General features: G+C 38.2%; 1 non-coding gene across 1 annotated transcript; it reads left to right on the top strand.

The window, feature by feature from the left end:
* Nucleotides 1-8859: 8859 nt before the first annotated feature.
* On the top strand, nucleotides 8860-8965 carry LOC133803014 (small nucleolar RNA R71). Its single transcript, XR_009877750.1, has one exon. It is a non-coding gene; the product is annotated as a small nucleolar RNA R71 (small nucleolar RNA).
* The last annotated feature ends 7088 nt before the right edge of the window (nucleotides 8966-16053 follow it).

Genomic DNA, 16053 nt, shown 5'->3' with positions numbered 1-16053 from the left:
AAAGTTCATTCATTTAATTTTCTAATTTGATTTATTTCATCATATAACAATTTTCATATTTTTGTATTAGGTTCATTTACAGATATGTGGTACAACAAGGTCGCCAAAATAAGTTTTTATTTGTCAATCCTAATATTGTTACCACTCAAGGGAGTTCATTCGATGATCGTTTTCAAAATCTGTTCAGACGATGCAATGACATAAAATCAAAAGAACAAGTTATGCTTGTCCCTTGGAACCATGGGTAAGTTTAGAAAGTTGTCATTTTTCCGACGCATATCAATACTTTCTTTGTTTAACATTTGAGTTATAATTTTTTGGTTTTTCTTATGCAGTGAACATTGGATGTTGCTTATTTTGGCACCGTATGCATGTCATGTTTATTGTTGTGATCCGGTGAATTCAAATCTCAATAATCGTGAGGAGATTGTATCCGTGATCTTCAGCGCTTTCAATCTTTTTTTCTCTATGAATCTTCCTGATGTCGAGATCCTTGATACTCTATGCATTAAGCAACCTCAGGTAAGTAGTTACAACTTAAATTTTTGAACTTTTATAATTATGAAGTAGAATAATATGTATGAATTTTTTAACAAGTTTCAATTTAATAATGAATTACTGATACTTTTAAATAATTAGTGTCCACACCAACAAGACAATGTGGCATGTGGATACTACATAATGAGGATATTGAAGGATTTGATTGAACATGCGAGTCCCGGACATTACTTGAGAACGGTATTATTAATTAAAATTTACAAATTATTTTTGAAACCATATATATAAATGTAATCAAATAATTATTTAATATATTTTACTTTATATTTTTTGCAGCTAACAAGTACATCATATACAGAGGCACAAATTGATGAGTTTCGACAAGAATGAGCGACATATATGTTACAAATAATCCAAAGTAACCGACCTCGTTGATAGGTTTTTTTATTTTTTACCTCTTTCTTCATACATAAATGCAATATTTGTTAATTTTGAATATGTCTAACAAATATTGTATTTTGTTTTTTTATTTTTGACATATTTCTTCATACACAATGCAATATTTGTTAATTTTGAATATGTCTAACAAATATTGTATTTCTTGTATATGTCTAACAACTTTTGTGTTTCTTGCATATTTTTATTTTATTAATTATGGCAATTTTAATTTAAATTAATATTAAATTGATTTCAATATAATTAATTATTAAATCAAATTTAAATAATATTAATTATAAATTTATTTAATTTATTTTTTTTAAATCTGGGAGACTTTCAATGTCTCCCATTGGTCTGCAATACTTTATCCTTCTGGTCAAGAATCTAACCCAGCTTCTCCTCGTAAGAAAAATCCTAGTCAAGCTCCAAATTTCCATAACTCTGTATATGCGTCGAATCAAACACATACTTCTGGAGCATGGATACGTGAAAAACATTATGAACCCCTAATAAATATGGAGGCATCGCCAATTTGTAAGCTACCTCTCCAACCCGCTCCAGAATCTCGAAGGGGCCAACAATCCTAGGGCTCAGCTTGCCCCGAACACCAAACCATTTCACTCCCCTCAAAGGTGAAACCTTAAGGAACACATGGTCACCAACCCAAAATTCCACGCTCCTGTGTTTCAGGTCTGAGTAACTCTTCTGGAAACTTTGGGAGGTGAGCATTCGAGCTCTAATCTTTTCAACTGCCTCATTTGTCCTCTGAACAAACTCAGGACCTAAGTGCCTCCTCTCACCTGTGTCATCCCAATGGATAGGTGATCTGCACTTCCTCCCATATAGTATCTCATACGGAGCCTGATAACTGTTGTTGTATGAGAACTCAATCAAAGGGAGATACTTACTTCAAGATCCCCCAAAATCTAGCACTCAGGCTCGCAACATGTCCTCTAATATTTGAATGGTCCTCTCAGACTGTCCATCTGTCTGGGGATGATAAGCGGTACTAAACCGTAACCGTGTGCCCATAGCTTTCTGTAGACTCTCCCAAAACATGGAGGTGAAGGTTGGGTCCCTGTCAGATACTATCGACCTCGGAGGCCCATGAATTCGAACAATTTTCTTCACATATAACTCGGCATACTGCTCCACAGTATAAGTTGTCCTGATAAGTAAAAAGTGGGTGGACTTGGTATACCTATCAACAATCACCCACACTGAGTCATGCTGTCCCACAGTCTTCGGCAAGCCAACCATGAAGTCCATGGTAATATCTTCCCACTTCCACTCTGGAATCCCTAGAGGTTGCAGCAACCCTGCTAGCCTCTGATGTTCATCCTGGACTTGCTGACAAGTTAAGCACTTGGACACATAATCCACCACATCCCTCTTCATGTCCGACCACCAATACAAAGGTCTCAGATCTTGGTACATCTTCGTTGTACCTGGATGTAAGGAATAGGGAGTGGTATGCAATTCATCTAAGAACTCTCGCCGGATATCAGAATCCATCGGAACACAGATCCGACCATTGTACTTCAGTAACCCCATCTCCAAGATAGAGAAGTCCTTAGTCGCTCTGACTAAGATGTTCGCCCTGTGACCCTTCAACTGGGAATCTTTCCCCTGCGCCTTCTTGATCCTCTCAAGGAGCGTAGACTGAAGAGTGAAGTTGTCTAACCGACCAACCACCAACTCTATACCCGCTCTAGTCATCTCCTCAACTAGCTTATCAGAAATCTGTCTCGAGCTGAAAAGTTGTCCTGGGCCTTTCCGGCTCAATGCATCAGCAACTACATTAGCCTTCCCAGGATGGTATATGATGTCACAATCATAATCCTTAACCAACTCCAGCCACCGTCTCTGGCGCACATTTAGATCCTTTCAAGTAAAGAAGTACTTCAAACTCTTATGGTCGGTGTATATCTCGCACTTCTCGCCATATAGATATTGTCTCCAAATCTTAAGTGCGAATACCAGCGCTGACAATTCCAGATCATGCGTGGGATATCTCTCCTCATACTCCTTTTGCTGTCTCGATGCATAGGCTATCACCTTCCCATCTTGCATTAGCACACACCCTAAACCCTGTCTGGATGCATCACAATAAACCACGAACTTCTCACTGTCCGTCGACAAACTCAACACTGACACAGTGATCAGTCGCCGCTTCAATTCTTTAAAACTGTTCTCACATCTGTCCGTCCAAACATACTTTGTCTTCTTCTTTGTAAATTTTGTCAATGGTGTAACTATCCCGGAGAACCCCTCAATAAACCGCCGATAATACCCCGCCAATCCCAGAAAACTCCTCACTCCCGGGACACTGCTCGGTCTAGGCCAATCTCTCATTGCCTCAATCTTACTTGGGTCAACCAGAATCCCCTCCTTACTGACGATATGGCCCAGAAATGTAACTTGCCGTAACCAGAACTCGCACTAGCTAAACTTAGCATATAACCTATGCTCCCTCAACTACTTAAACACCAAACGTAGATACTGCTCATGCTCTGTCTCTGACTGAGAGTACACCAGAATGTCATCGATGAACACAATCACGAGCTTGTCTAAATAGTCCTTGAAAACCCTATTCATCATGTCCATGAAAGCTGCTGGGGCATTGGTTAATCCAAAGGACATAACCAAGAATTCATAGTGTCCATACCTCGTGCGGAAAGTAGTCTTTGGTTTGTCCTCCTCTTTGATCCTTAACTGATGGTAACCTGACTGGAGATCAATCTTGGAAAACACTGATCTTCCCTGTAGCTGGTCAAATAAATCGTCGATCCTAGGCAGTGGATACTTGTTCTTAATGGTTAACTTATTCAGCTCCCTGTAGTCAATACATATCCTAAGACATGCATCATTCTTCTTGACAAACAACACTGGAGCACCCCATGGAGAGAAACTTGGTCTAATGAACCTCAAATCCAGTAAATCCTACAATTGAATCTTCAACTCCTTCAACTCCGCCGGAGACATTCTGTAAGGTGTCTTAGATACTGGCTCCGCCCACGGTACCAACTCTATAACAAAATCAATCTCCAACTGTGGAGGCAGCCCTGGCAGATCTGTTGGAAATAAATCTGGAAACTCAAATACCAATCTGGTCTCCCCCGGTCCAACTGACACAACCCTATAGGTATCCACAACATTCGCTAGGAATCCTATGGAACCTCCCAGCATTAGGTCTCTAGCCTTCAGTGCTAAAATCATAGGTCCTCGTGGTCCACTAGCTGTTCCCACAAATACAAAGGGTACCTCCCTTTCTGGTTCAAAAGTAACCATCCTGCGCTTGCAGCCAATCGTCGCCCCATACTTCGATAGCCAATCCATCCCTAGGATCATATCGAAGTCATCCATCGCAAGCTCAATCAGATCAGCAAACAACTCCCTACCATCCACCACTAGAAATCTGACCTATCACAACTGAGGGGCTAGCCTCCGCCTTAGTCTAAGTCAAAGTAAACGCTCTGGCAGGAGCGAGATTGACACCCTGCTTCGGCTCCTCTTTCCTGGCTTGTGGGCAGTCCTTCCCTAGATGATTGGCACTCCCACAGATAAAGCACACCCTGATCCTACACTCACTCTGATGTCATCGTCTGCACCGGGGACACACTGGAAAGCTCCTTCAGTTGTCACCTCCGCCCTGACGGCCACTAAAAGCAACCCATGCCCTCCTATCTGAGCTAGGAGGAACTAAAGAATCTAGGGCCTTCCTCTTCTGCTGACTGGAGCCACTACCCTGACTGGATCTAATGAAAGTAGGCACCATCCTCTGGGCATCGTACCTAATAGCACTCTCTCTCCAAATCTGATCCTAGGCCCCCTCAGCTATAAGGGCCTTGTCCACAACCTGAGCAAAGGTAGTAGTTTCTAGATCCAAAGTGATCTTCACATCATGGGCGATCATAACATTCAATCCCTGTACAAATCTTTTTCTTCTTGCAGCATCTGTTAGCACTAAATCTGGCACAAACTTTGCCAATCGGTCAAATTTCAGAGCATACTCCGTAACGGTCAACCGATTCTGTGTCAGGTTGATGAACTTGTTAACCTTCGCAGCTCAAACTGCAACACTGTAATATTTCTTGTTGAAGATGTTTCTTAACTCTTCCTAGGTCATAGCTGTCACATTCCTCCTCTGAACTACTACATCCCACCAAATGCGGGCATCCTCTCTGAACATTTAGCTAGCACAAGCTACCCTCTCGTTCCCCTCAACCTCATAAAATAGAGAATAGAGGAAATCATGTTCATCCACTGCTCTGCCCGCAGTGGGTCTGGTCCACCCTCAAAGGTGGGAGGATGCTGCTTTCTGAACCTCTTATATAAAGGTTCCCACTTGTTCTCCACAATAGATTGAACCAACACTGGCGCCACAACCTACTGAACTGGTAACCTAGTGACCTGTGGAGGGGCCGACTGCCTCAACTGTCGAATTTCTTCCTGTGTTCGTTGCAATCTTTCTTCCATTATGATAAAAATTTGTTGCCAATTCTGTGGGGCAGGTGGAGGGTTCTTACCCTGGTTGTCATCCTCGGCCCTACTGCTGCGGGGTCCCGATGATTGTCGAGGCATCTCAACAAATATGCCTACAATCAACGATGTCGCTCGTCAAGCATGATAACAACATCCAAAACCACCTCCAAAGCACATCAGTCAACCACAAACAACAATCCCCATAACATTCAAATAGCATATAACACTCAATGGGCCATGCCCTGGCATCATGCATATGTTAACTCATTCATCATGCTCTATATGGAATAAGCAGGCAAACATGGCATTTAAGCACATATTCAAACATATAAGTCAATTATTACCAATCAACCCTGAGTCGAGCTTGTCACTGACAGCGAGCGTACATGTTTGGTCATTCTCCAGAAACCATAAACCTCTGCTCGCTCTGATACCAAGTTGTAATGCCCTACTTCCTTAGAGCCATTACTAAGTTAGTTTAAAACATGCATTTAACTCGCTAATCGATGTTTTAAGACAAACTTGTAATTAAACCATAAACAGAGTCATAAACTTTGAAAATAATTGTATTTACTGAAAATAATAAAGAGTTTAACATTTGGGATCCCAAAATACTGTTTAAAAATATTTACAACTCAAAAATATAATCAAAGTGGGCTAACGACAAAATTCAGGTTTAGTAAAAACATCTCCCAAAAATACCCCTGGCCGTGGCAGCCAAGCAGGCCAAACATGTACGCGCCGCTTCACGCTCCCCGTACCCATGGTTGGTCGACTTTCCCCTTGCCCTTACCTACACCATAGAGCACCTGTGAGCCCAAGCCTAGCAAGAAAACCCTCACAAGCAGATAACATAGGCATATCAAACACTTAACATATAAACAAGCCATCCTCAGGCTATACACGTATGGCCATGTCATCCCAAGCGCTTTACCAAGCCCTGGATTCGCGGTCCACAACGTGAGGATATCCCAGGTATCCTTTAGGGTCTCGCCCTGGCAACTCACACTCCGCGTGCTAAACGCTGCTCCCGGCCCTTTGCCGTTCTCGGCCTTCGACGTTCCCGGCCCTCGCCGTTTCCGGCCCTTGCCGTTCATTCATTTATACATACACATAGTATAATTAAGCAGATACTTAAACACGTATAAATTCAATCAAAGGCTACGCCCTGCAACACAATCATATAGGGTGGTGCCCTACAACACAAGCTCTACAGGAACAGTAGTTTTCTTACCTGTGTCCCGAGCTTTCCAGGCACCGATGTCCCGAGCACAGTCTCCTAGTCCGAGCTTCGTAGAATCCCTAGTCACAACGCACCAAAAATATCCATCCATCAAGTTTTAATCCATTAAATAACTTTGGTCATAATTCTATTCTCTATGACATTGAATTCTATCAATCTGGGTGATAAAATCCGTCTCGAGCCTTAACTATTGTATTCCCGAGCCTAAAACCTCTTTAAAGCCCAAAAATGCCCTAGGCGCCACTGCCCCAAGAACCCAAGTCGCAGCCCCCAGCTCAACTAGAGGCCCTGCCTCATTTCAGCCTACACGTGCTGCGGCCTTGCCTGAAGAGCGTCGCGGCGCGCCTCCATTTTTCAGACGCCCCAATGTTCTAAGGGTTCGCGACTCAGCAAGAACAGCGTCGCGGCCCGACCCCTGGGGCTCAGAAAAACTCTCCATTTTTAATGTGAAAACCAATCCAATTAACCCCAAAATCAACCCAACAACTCAAGCTAATCATCACAGAAGTTATACTGTGGATTAAACAACAAAACCTGACAAGTATTCAAGCTCAAAACCTCATCAAACTCAAAGACGATTCTTCACCCAACACACATGAAATACTCTAGAATTTTAGCTTAAAACCAGTATAATTCACTAAGATTAAAGCTTACCTTGAGCTGAGTTGAGTCTCTGAATTAGGTCCTTAAGCTTCAAGCTTCTAGCTCCCAAGATTCCCAGCCCAATTCCTTAGTTTTGATTAGTTTCCACCAAAATTTCCCCAAGCTTCCAAAGGAAGAAGCTCCAAGGGAGAGAGAGAGGGAGAAAGAGTCGGTTTCCTTAGCTTCTGAATACTCCTCCAATTTTGTTTTATTTAACTTAAGTTTCTAAGGTTATCTCAAAGCTCGGGGTGACAAAAAAAGACGTCCCCGAGGCCAAAATGGTAAATTTCCCCAATATTCCCTTCTAAACATTCTACCCTCAAATATATCTCCAAATATTTATTTCCATAACCCATAACCCCATAAAATGTCTAATACCCGAAATACCCCTCGACTCGCCGCGAGTCGGGTTTTCGACCCCGTTTTGACTTTCTATCTAACCACTCTCTAGGACTGTCTTAGATCGTGCAACACAGATATATCACAAGTATATCACATTTATGCCCTCAACAGGCTAAAATTACAAACATGCCCCTAATAACTAAATAGGGGCCACATGCATATTTAATTCACCTAAACATGCATCACTAATCACATATTCACCCAAATTCACATATTATAACAATAAATCACTTATTTCCCTCCAGGCACGCTAATCATGGCCCTAAGCCTTATTAGCAAATTCAGATAATTACATGGTATCTTAGGCCCTTGTCCAAGTTCCTCATATTTCTTCTTATAAATAGGTCCAACAGAGTTTAACCAATTTAGATATTCAATGACCTCAGTGTCATCACAGTCTTCCATACTTGGTTAAATAAGACTCATCTCAAGCAGATCTTCGATGAATTTTTCCTTTGGCAATCTTTCCATGATTACATTCACACTAAAGCAACTATCGCTTGCTCTAGGATACTCTAAAGCCTTGAACACATTAAAAAAAACCTCATCACCCTGCACTTATAGCCTCAACTCTCCTCTTTGAACATATATCAAACCTTGACCGGTGTCTAAGAATGGTCTCCCCAAAGTAATTGGAACATCTTCATCTTCCTCCATATCAGGAACAATAAAGTCATCAGGAAAGATGAATTTCGCCACTTTGACAAGAACGTCTTCAATAATACCTCGGAGACGTGTTAATGAATGGTCAGCCAATTGAAGAGTAATACTAGTGGGTCTAGCTTCCCCCAAACCAAGTCTTCTAACTACGGAATGAGACATTAATTTAATGCTTGCACCAAATTCACATAAAGCCCTCTCACAATGAAAGTTCCCAATGGTGCAAGGTATAGTGAAGCTACCTAGATGTGTTAACTTTTAAGGAAGTTTAATTTGAATAATTACACTACAATCTTCTGTCAAGGCCATGGTTACATAATCTTCCATTTTTATCTTATTAGACAATATCTCTTTTCTAAACTTCACATAACTTCTCATATGCTTCGTTAGCACTTTTGCCCATAAATGCTCCACTCGCTGCAGCATCTATTAAATTCCTTGTGTCTCCCCTCAGCCCATTATTAAAAGTGTGCACCAACATCCATTTCACGATACCATGATTTGGGCATTTCTGAAGCAACTCTTTAAACCTTTCCCAAGCATCATATAACGAATCCCCCTCAAATTGAGAGAAATTATTTATTTTACCTCTAATTTGGGATGCTTTAGCAGTAGGAAAATACTTAGCAAGGAATTGTTGGGAGAGGTCCTCCCATGTCACAATGGAGTTTGCTTATAGAAAAATCAACCAACTTTTAGCTCTGTCTCTCAAAGAAAACAGAAATAGCCTCAAACGGATATGATCATTACTTACTCCATTCATTTTGAAAGTAGCACATAGTTCCAAAAAGTTGGAAATATGGAGGTTCCTCATTAGGTAGACCCCAAAACTGAACACAATTCTGAACCATTCGGATGATTGAAGGCTTGATCTAGAGTGAGTGAATACTAGAGTGTATCCCTGTATCGGTAGGGAGTAATAGTCCCTTAGAGGTGGGTCTGCCTCAACTGCAACATTACCCTCATTACATTGATTCAGATTGTCGTTGGGAACATTGTAAATGTTCTGCACCATTCTTTCTTGTCTTTTCTGTTTTCTTTTTCTTTTGCAGGTCTTCTCAATCTCAGGATCAACAAGCACTAGTATATTCAAACTCTGACGTCTCATAAACTAAATCACCTGAAATTAGAAAATGTTAGAATAAAACCAAAATATAACTAAAAACAATTAATTTAATATTGGTTATTAGTCCCTGACAACGATGCTAAAAGCTTGATCGGTTAAATATGCATACAAGTATATGTGGTCATCTTAAGTAATAAATTCCGTAAGAATGGATAACGCCCCACAACTTAAATAACCAATTACCAATAATCACTGTTCAATTTCTATTTGGTGATTAATATAAACAAGAATAATTCTAAACTATGAACTCAACTTAAATAACTGTAAACGGAACTATGAATCAAAGGATAAAAACAATAACAAAAAGCGTAGGGAATTAATTTCATCGACTTTTCATTGTATTATTTTTTACTAATCAGTTCTGAATTTCTTTTTCCTATTCTGATAGCAGGTTAATAAAAATCGATTCCTATTCTTTTTCAAGATATAAGATCACAACCTATATGCAAGTTTTCTACATCTCTGTGATAAACTTAAACACATAGTAGGCATTAAGAATGGTAACCTAATTGCTACACAAATCATATAGGTACTCTCATCCATTATGTATCCTATGTTTATATAACTATAGCATATTCAATTTGCATCTTTCGAGTTTTGAAACAGGATCATAAATCAAGCAAATAGTGATCAAGTATTTACTAGCATTACACAAACATCATAATGATTAGAATAAAGAAGAAGAATCAACAGAACATCATAATAAAATTAAATCAAAATTCATGTGACTACATTAACCCCTAGATAGAGGTTTTAATTCATATCAGACATGACTAAAATCATCAAACAATTATCCATACTCCTACAGTTAAATACTTTTAAGAAGAAATAAAAATATAAAATTGCAAAAAAATGTCTCTAAATCTGAATTGCACTGAAAATTCGTAATAAAAAATCTGACCTAATTCCCTTTTTAAAACGTAAAGTCTGAATTTTTATAAAAAAAAATGAATTCCTCTTGGCAAAGGCGAGCCGTGACTTGGACTGTCTTAGGTTGCGGCCTGTGTCTTTTTTAAGGCACTTCAGCATTCATCAGGGTCTTTAGGTGCCGCGACCCTCTTCTGCTAGATCTCGGCCTGCATCTCCATGTACCTCTTGGAATTGCCTCTGTTTCCTCTAGTGCTGCAACCCTCTTGACGAAGTTGCAGCCCTAAAACTCTCAGCAGGTTACGCAGACTCTATCTTTGCTGAGCCGCAGATTTCTTGACCAAGTCACAGTTCTAATTCCTAGAATGCTCAATTTTCATTTTTTCGCTCTTTTCTCCACCTGAGATCGTCTCGACTTCCCTTGGATGATAAAAACTAATGGCAAATGATTACAAATATCATAAAATTTTCCATTTTTGTCCACCAACTCCGCTCCTTTCCATTCCATCTCGTGATCCATAGCAAAAAATTAAAAACAAAACAAACAAAATCATAATACAGTACAAAACTCAAAATTTGACATAAAAAAAAAAGACTAAAACACATTATAAAACTACCCTAAGCTAGACTTATCAAAAGATTTAGATGATGAGTACATAGAAACCATATATGGAAGGACAGTGCTACAAGGAGAGAGGCCACCAAGAACAAGGCCTTACAAGAAAGTAACAAGAGCAAGGCGAAAAATGGTGAGAACAGTGGAGCTAACAAAAGGCCCAAGGTCACAGCTCCCAATAGTAATCACAACAACCACAACAACTACAACAATAATCACAATCATGGAAACAACAAGAACCACAGAATCGTGTTTCCCAATTTCCTCAAGTGTTCATGCAGACATTTAGGAGAATATCAGGCAGGCTCCGACAGATGCCACAAGTGTGTTAAAGTAGGACACTTGACGAAGGATTGCCCACAGTGGAGGGCAGGAGCTGGATAAGGAAACAATGTTAATTTATTTCCAGCTAGAGTCTTTGCTTTAACCAATGGAGAGGCAGCCAACTGTAACGCGGTTGTCACAAGTCAACTTTCTATTTCTGGTGTTATGTGTGGAGTCCTTATTGATTTTGGAGCGACTCATTCTTATGTTGCCTTAAATGTAATTGATAAATTTGGATTACCTTGTAAACACTTTGGGAGTAGTTTTAGTACAGTGTTACCATTAGGTGAGGTCATGTTGTCATCAAGGTGGTTACAATAAGTTTCGATAGTAGTCGAGGGAAGAGAGTGCCCAGTGAACCTCATAGAATTAGATATGTTAGATTAAGATGTAATTTTTGGCATGGACTAGTTCACTAATTCAGGGAAACTATTGGCTGTCGAAGGAAAATAGTAGAATTCAAACTAGATGACAGATAGTTCTTTTCTTTTAAGGGAGAGTTTATAGGATTCAGCGCACCCATCATATCGGCATTGGAAGCTCAGAACATGATGCAGCATGGTTGTTCAGCATACTTGGCAAGTGTTGTAGATAAATCCAGAGAGACCAAGATGAAACTAGAAAATGTTCACATAGTTTGTGTTTTTTTAGAAGTGTTTCTTGAGGATCTACCAGGATTACCTCAGACAAAGAAATTGAATTTGTAATCGATCTTGCATCGAAAACAACAACAATATCTAAGGCACGCTACCAAATGGCACCTATGGGAGTTGTTGGACAAGGGTTTCATTCGACCAAGTAATTTTCCATGGGGGGCACCGATAGTATTTGTGATGAAGAAAGACGGAAGTATGAGAATGTGCACCGATTACCAAGAACTCAATAAGGTCACAAACAAGAACAAGTATCCTTTACCTAGGATAGACGAAATTTATGACCATCTTCAAGGTGTGGCAATGTTCTCCAAGATTGATCTGCGATCTAGGTACCATCAGTTTAAAGTGAAGGAAGGAGATATTCCCAGGACGACATTCAAAACTCGCTATGGGCACTAAGAGTTTTTAGTGATGTCTTTCGGACTCACTAATGCCCTAGCAGTATGATGAACAGGGTATTTAAGGAATTTTTGGACAAGTTTGTTGTGGTGTTCATAGATGACATCGGTTTTTATACTTAACATAAGAAAAGACTGAACTAAAAGCCTTTTTAAAGTCTTTTACTTTGCTTTTTGATTTGGCAGTAAAAAAAAATTGGACACTACTTCACTTTTTGATTTGTAAATTATGATATGCAAATGTACGTAATCGATTCAAGTAATATAGATAGGAAATAAGAATCGTTCCCACAGAGACTATAACCCAATTACCAATAATTGATCTTTACTTTCTATTTGGCAAGTAAAACTAAGATGAATAAATCAAATTACAAACACAATTTATATAACTATAAACAAAACAATTAATCAAAGGATGAAAATCAATAATTAAAAAACTTCAGGTATTAGCTTCATCAACTTTTCATTCTATTAATTTTATTAATCAATTCTAAATTTCTATCTTCCTATTCTAATAACAGGTTTTCATAAATCGATTCCTATTTTTTTTCAAGATATAAGATCTCAACCTATATGCAGGTTTTCTATATCTTTGTGATAAACTTAAAGATTTAGCAGGCATTAATCATAGAAACCTAACTACCATACAAGCCATACATGTAATTTCACCCAATATGTAACCTATGTCTATATAATGATAGCATATTCAATTCGCATATTTCAAATTTTGAATCAAAATAATAAATCAAGCAAATATTGATCAGATATTTACTAGCATTAAGTAAACATTATGTAGATTAGAATAAAGAAGAACAATCAATAGAACATCACAATAACATTAAATAGAAATCCAGTCGACTACATTAACCCCTAGATAGATTATTTAGTTCATATCAGACATGACTACACACAACAAAATAATTATTTAGAAACGTAAAATTCAAAAGCTTGAAGAAGAAATAAAAATATGAAAGTGCAAAATTTTTTTTTCCCCGAATAAAATTTACTCTCTAAATTCGTAATTGAAATCTGACCAAAAAACTAATTAAAACCTAAAGTATGAATTTATACTTAAAAAAACAGGTTTCATATTTTTTAAAAGGCATGCCGTTACTTGGCCTTTTCTAGGTCGCAACCTGTGTGTTCTTTAAGCCTTTGAGCATCTGGTTAGGCCCACCAGGCGCCGCGGCCCTCTAAACCCAGGTCACGGTCTACGTGTTAATGTGTCTCCTCGGTTTTGCCTTTGTTTTGTTTAGCGTCGCGACACTATTGACTAAGTCGTGACTCTAATTCCTTTTAGCAAACCTTCAGCCTCTGACTTTGCTAGAGTCACGATCCTTAAGACCATGTCACGACTCTAATTCTATTTTTTTTTCTTCAGGTTTTAGCCTTTCAACATCCTTCCATTATCAAAAACTTATTATAACTCATCCTTAGCGCCACTTTGAGTCAAGCAACCAATGAAATCTCCTTTTTTCCACCATTTCCTCTTCTTTTCACATTTATCTCATGATTCATAGCACCTACCTACAATAAAGACAAACACAAGCATAATTTTACATAAAACAAACAAAAAGACTCAAGATTACCACTGTCGACTGATGATTTAGCCAACAACACGGAGTCACCAAAACGATAAAGATTTGTAAGTTGAATGCAAGAACAAAATGACACTAGGATTTATAGTGGTTCGGCCCCAGATATTGGTAATAACCTACTTCCACATAGTGTTTTTATTGACGTATTATGAAACCTTTGATCAGAAAACTAGGGTTTACTGAGTTTCACAAGCTCCAAAAAATGATACAAAAGTTTGTGTAAAGAAAATTCTAATTCTCTATGCATACAAATTATTGCCCCCCTTTCAATGAGTCTGTTGAGTCCTATTTATAGACTCAAGGGCATACATATGGGCAAATGGGCCATGCTTACATTTTGTTTCAATAATAATAGAAATCATAAAATATAGGGACAAATATCTTAGAAATATCTATCTTATAATTGTATTTGAACTCTGGCTTCGTTACCACGACCAGACTTGGTTGTATATGTCACCAAATCTTCTTCCGTATTGTTCAACATCTTTCTTGAATCCATCGAGAAACTTCTCTTCTGGTCACTAGTCGACCTGGATGTAATCACTAAATAATCACGTGCAACCCATGTGCACACAAATCTTGCCACATCAGCAAGTAAGTATTTTTTAGGGTAAACAACCACAAAAACACATCTTAAAACTACACTAAAATGGAGTTATCAAACTCCCCCAAACATACTCTTTGCTCGACCTTGAAGAAAGGACACAAAAAAAACCTAGACTCTGACAACAAAGACAACGACGGACAACACCCACAACATGAATTATACCAACGACAAGACTTATGCCTCAAAATCATGAATGTTAATCATATAATTCTCAAAAACCTACTCAATAGTTTATGCAATCTAGAATTTCGATCAAAACACTCCATCAACCCACTTTAGTGTACTAACATTTTTGATTACCAAGTCATGATTATTAAATAAATCAATTATGCTAGCGAAATTCTTTCCAATCAATCCATTTAAACCAAATAATTCCATAAGCTCACATACTTGCTATTCTCCACTAATATAAATCATATATTTATACGAATCAATAAGACTTATATAGGCTTGCAATGATGGCTTAGGTAAAGTTAGATGAGAAATTAATTTTTAAGCTCACTCTACTCTAAGCACATGACCAAAAATCACCGACGTTACTCCCATAATAAATATATTCCCATAATCTCCTTTCTTGATTTTATTTAGAGAGAGATATGAAATATATTTTTTCTTTTGCATATGACAACTACACTCCCCCAAACTTGTTTCTTTTAGATGTTCATATTGGGAGTGTAGTAGTATTTATTTTATTTTATTTTTTCAATATATACTATATCTAATCTGTTGCACTTTTCATTTTTTAATCCCACTATATTCACAAGTAAACCCTATTACCAATCAATCCCCATAACTCTTTTTTTCAATCATGTGCTCGTATGCTTAAATAGTGGCTTAGAACAAAAACATACAATGTTAAGCTCAAAAAGGGTTAATCAAAGGATTAATTAATTTCAGGTCGGCTAGAAAAGCTCAAACGATCCAAATGATAGCCTAAATCATATTCCTAAGCATACATGATATATTATTAGTAAGAAAGTTCTACAATTGTAGAAAATAATTTCCACTTTCCATTCTTCAATCCACCAACAAATTCCAGCAAGCATAATCAATATCAAAAACATCAATTTAAACATCATGACAACATATTAAACAAATGTTTCCTAAACTAAAATGAACTAACAGAATGATCAATCAAGCACACATATTTTTTTTTTCAGATTTCATTTTCTTTATATTATATTCATAACATTCACTTTGTTCTCATTGGTACTTGTTGTCAACCATCATTCATGTTGGTGCTAGACACACACTAAAACAAATCTCTAAACCAAACAACTAACACAAACTAGACACACAAAAACACAACACAAACAAAACAAATGAAAAAAATAAGCTCCCTCCCCCAAACTTAAGCTAAAGATAGTCCCCAATGTTTGAAAATAAGTAAAGAAAAAAAGCTTACCTACGACGGATCATGTCAAAATTGTGGTGGATTTGGGAAAGGATGCTAAGGTGGTGGATAAGGAAAATAATGCCTGACCTCCTCCTGA

The sequence above is a fragment of the Humulus lupulus genome, chromosome 9 (genome assembly GCF_963169125.1).
Source record: "Humulus lupulus chromosome 9, drHumLupu1.1, whole genome shotgun sequence".
Classification (NCBI taxonomy): Eukaryota; Viridiplantae; Streptophyta; class Magnoliopsida; order Rosales; family Cannabaceae; genus Humulus; species Humulus lupulus.
The sequence above is the reverse complement of the archived record's forward strand: the minus strand, read 5'-3'. Positions and strand labels throughout refer to the sequence as shown.